General features: G+C 39.2%; 1 non-coding gene across 1 annotated transcript; it reads left to right on the forward strand.

Moving 5' to 3' along the window:
* The first annotated feature begins 455 nt into the window (after positions 1 to 455).
* On the forward strand, positions 456 to 562 carry LOC125094502 (U6 spliceosomal RNA). Its single transcript, XR_007125530.1, has one exon. It is a non-coding gene; the product is annotated as a U6 spliceosomal RNA (small nuclear RNA).
* Positions 563 to 4,856: the final 4,294 nt, after the last annotated feature.

Here is a 4,856-nt window from a genome sequence, read left to right on the forward strand (position 1 = left end):
GATCTAGCCTTTAAGGGGCGGATGTATGAGATTACTGGTCTGTGTCCACAGTGAGTTCTGAGGTGTCTATTTCCTAGCAGCTTCACCTTTCTGTATATTGAGCAGAAAGAGAGAAAGAGAGGGAATTTAATTCAATTATATAAAGCAGAGTTTCTGGCTAGAGACTGCCTGGGTTGAATCCTGGCTTTGTCATTTACCACTGTATGACCTTAGCTCTTAGGTAAGTTACTTAACTTCTCTGTGCTCAACTTGCTGTAAAATGAGAAGATATTAATAGATCAAAATATTAGGAGTTTTAAAGTCAATAATAGATGAAAATTCTTGAAAATCTTTTCTATACACTAGCTTTTATTACTAAGTGGGAATTATATTCAAATAGCTGGGAGAGGAAAATTAACATTTTTATCATTATCAAAATGCCTAACTTAGAAATAAATGTTAAAACATTCCAATCAGTGCTTGCTTCGGCAGCACATATACTAAAATTGGAACGATACAGAGAAGATTAGCATGGCCTCTGTGCAAGGATGACATGCAAATTCGTGAAGCGTTCCATATTTTTAATCTTAAGAATAGCATTGAATAGAAATATGGAGACAATCTACAAAAAGAAAGACTTCAAAGGTAACATGATGTCAATAGAAACGTATCTATCAATAATCACTCTCAATGTGAATGGCCTAAATGTGCCCATAAAACGACACAGGGTTGCAGATTGGATAAAATGACAGGACCCATCCATATGTTGTCTACAAGAGACCCATTTGAACCTAAGATACACCCAAACTGAAAGTGAAGGATGGAGAAGCATCTTCATGCCAATGGGCCTCAAAAGAGGCTGGGGTAGCGATTCTCATAATCAGACAAATTAGATTTTAAACTAAGACTGTAGTCAGAGATACAGAAGGACACTACATAATTCTTAAAAGGGACTATCCACCAAGATGATCTAACATTGTAAATATCTATGCCCCCCATATGGGAGCAGCCAATTACATAAGAAAACTGTTTAATCAAGATAAGAGTTATATTGATATGAATACATTAATAGTAGGAGATCGTAACACGCCTCTCTCAGAAATAGACAGATCATCGAAGCAGAAAATCAATAAGAAACAAGAGCATTGAATGACACACTGGACCAATGGACCTCATAGATATATACAGAACATTCCACCCTAAAACAACAGAATACTCATTCTTCTCAAGTGCACATGGACTATTCTCCAGAATAGACCACGTACTGGGTCACAAATCAGGACTCAACCGATACCAAAAGACTGAGATTATTCCCTGCATATTATCAGATCACAATGCTTTGAAACTGGAGCTCAATCACAAGGAAAAGTTCTGAAGGAACTCAAACACCTGGAAGCTAAAGGCCATCTTGCTTAAGAATGCTTGGATCAACCAGGAGATCAAAGAAGAACTGAAACAATTCATGGAAACCAATGAGAATGAAGACACTTCGGTCCAAAACCTATGGGATACAGCAAAGGCGGTCCTAAGGGGAAATACATAGCCATCCAAGCCTCCCTCAAAAAGATTGAAAAATCCAGAATACACCAGCTGTCTCTATACCTTAAAGAACTGGAGAACCAACAACAAATCAAACCAACTCCACATATAAGAAGGGAAATAATCAAGATTAGAGCTGAGATCAATGAGGTAGAAACCAGAGATACAGTAGAAAGTATCAATGAAACTAGAAGCTGGTTTTTTGAAAGAATCAATAAGATCGATAAACCATTGGCCACACTAATCCAAAAGAAAAGAGAGAAAGCCCAAATTCATAAAATTATGAATGAAAAGGGAGAGATCACAACGAACACCAAGGAAGTAGAAACAATCATCAAAAGTTTTTATCAACAGTTATATGCCAATAAGCTAAGCAACCTAGATGAAATGAATGCATTCCTGGAAAACTATAAACTCCCAAAATTGAACCAGGAAGAAATCGACAACCTGAATAGACCGATATCTAGTAACGAGATTGAAGCAGTGATCAAAAACCTCCCAAAAAACAAGAGCCCAGGACCTGATGGATTCCCTGGGGAATTCTACCAAACTTTCAAAGAAGAAATAACACCTATTCTCCTGAAGCTGTTTCAAAAAATTGAAGCAGAAGGAAAACTTCCAGACTCTTTCTATGAAGCCAGCATTACCCTGATCCCCAAACCAGGCAAAGACCCTACCAAAAAGGAGAATTTCAGACCAATATCACTGATGAATATGGATGCTGAGATTCTCAACAAGATCCTAGCAAACAGGATCCAACAGCACATTAAAAAGATTATCCACCATGACCAGGTGGGATTCATCCCTGGGCTACAAGGATGGTTCAACATTTGCAAATCAATCAATGTGATAGAACAAATCAATAAGAGAAGAGAGAAGAACCACATGGTCCTCTCAATTGATGCAGAAAAAGCATTTGACAAAATCCAGCATCTGTTCCTGATTAAAACGCTTCAGGGACGCCTGGGTGGCTCAGCGGGTTAAGCCGCTGCCTTCGGCTCAGGTCATGATCTCAGGGTCCTGGGATTGAGCCCCGCATCGGGCTCTCTGCTCAGAAGCCTGCTTCTTCCCCTCTCTCTGCCTGCCTCTCTGCCTACTTGTGATCTCTCTCTGTCAAATGAATAAATAAAATCTTTAAAAAAAAAAAAAAAACGCTTCAAAGTTTAGGGATAGAGGGAACATTCCTGAACTTCGTAAAATCTATCTATGAAAGACCCACGGCAAATATCATCCTCAATGGGAAAAAGCTCGCAGCCTTCCCGTTGAGATCAGGAACACGACAAGGATGCCCACTCTCACCACTCTTGTTCAACATAGTATTAGAAGTCCTAGCAACAGCAATCAGACAACAAAGAGAAATAAAAGGTATCCGAATTGGCAATGAAGAAGTCAAACTCTCTCTCTTCGCAGATGACATGATTCTTTATATGGAAAACTCAAAAGACTCTACCCCCAAACTACTAGAACTCATACAGCAATTCAGTAACGTGGCAGGATACAAAGTCAATGTACAGAAATCAGTGGCTTTCATATACACTAACAATGAAAATACTGAAAGGGAAATTAGAGAATCGATTCCATTCACTATAGCACCAAGAACCATAAGACACCTGGGAATAAACCTGACCAAAGAGGTAAAGGATCTGTACTTGAGGAACTACAGAACACTCATGAAAGAAACTGAAGAAGACACAAAAAGATGGAAGACCATTCCATGCTCTTGGATCGGAAGAATAAACATTGTTAAAATGTCTATACTGCCTAGAGCAATCTATACTTTTAATGCCATTCCGATCAAAATTCCACCGGTATTTTTCAAAGAGCTGGAGCAAATAATCCAGAAATTTGTATGGAACCAGAAGAGACCCCGAATCGCTAAGGAAATGTTGAAAAACAAAAATAAAACTGGGGACATCACGTTACCTGATTTCAAGCTTTACTACAAAGCCGTGATCACCAAGACAGCATGGTACTGGCATTAAAACAGACACATAGACCAGTGGAACAGAGTAGAGAGCCCAGATATGGATCCTCAACTCTATGGTCAGTTAATCTTCGACAAAACAGGAAAAAATATACAGTGGAAAAAAGACAGTCTCTTCAATAAATGGTGCTGGGAAAACTGGACAGCTATATGTAGAAGAATGAAACTCGGCCATTCTCTTACACCATACACAAAATAAACTCAAAATGGTTAAAAGACCTCAAGAGACAAGAATCCATCAGAATCCTAGAGGAGAACATAGGCAGTAATCTCTTCGATATCAGCCACAGCAACTTCTTTCAAGATATGTCTCCAAAGGCAAGGAAACAAAAGCTAAAATAAACTTTTGGGACTTCATCAAAATCAAAAGCTTCTGCACAGCAAGGAAACAGTCAAGAAAACAAGAGGCAAGAAAAAAAACAAAAAAAAAACAAAAAAAAAAAACCACAAAAAAAAACAAACGAAGGAAAGAAGATATTTGCAAATGACAGTATAGACATAAGGTTGATATCCAGGATCTATAAAGAACTCCTCAAACTCAACAACACAAAACACAATCATATAAAAAATGGCAGAAGATATGAACAGACACTTTCCAATGAAGACATACAAATGTATCAGACACATGAAAAATGTTCATCATCACTAGCCATCAGGGAGATTCAAAAAACCACATTGAGATATCACCTTACACCAGTTAGAAAGGCCAAAATTAGCAAGACAGAAACAACATGTGTTGGAGGGGATGTGGAGAAAGGGGAACCCTCTTACACTGTTGGTGGGAATGCAAGTTGGTGCAGCCACTTGAGAACAGTGTGGAGATTCCTCAAGAAATTAAAATAGAGCTTCCCTATGACCCTGCAATTGCACTACTGGTATTTACCCCAAAGATACAGATGTAGTGAAAAGAAGGGCCATCTGTACGCCAATGTTTATAGCAGCAATGGCCATGGTCGCCAAACTGTGGAAAGAACCAAGATGCCCTTCAACAGACCAATGGATAAAGATGTGGTCCATATACACTATGGAGTATTATCTCCGTCAGAAAGGATGAATACCCACTTTTGTAGCAACATAGACAGGACTGGAAGAGATTATGCTGAGTGAAATAAGTCAAGCAGAGAAAGTCAATTATCATATGGTTTCACTTATTTGTGGAGCATAGCAAATAGCATGGAGGACAAGGGGAGATGGAGAGGAGAAGGGAGTTGAGGGAAATTGGAAGGGGAGGTGAACCATGAGAGACTATGCACTCTGAAAAACAATCTGAGGGTTTTGAAGGGGCAGGGGTGGGAGGTTGGGGGATCCAGGTGGTGGGTATTGGAGAGGGCACGGATTGCATGGAGCACTGGGT

The sequence above is a fragment of the Lutra lutra genome, chromosome 2 (assembly GCF_902655055.1).
Source record: "Lutra lutra chromosome 2, mLutLut1.2, whole genome shotgun sequence".
NCBI lineage: Eukaryota > Metazoa > Chordata > Mammalia > Carnivora > Mustelidae > Lutra > Lutra lutra.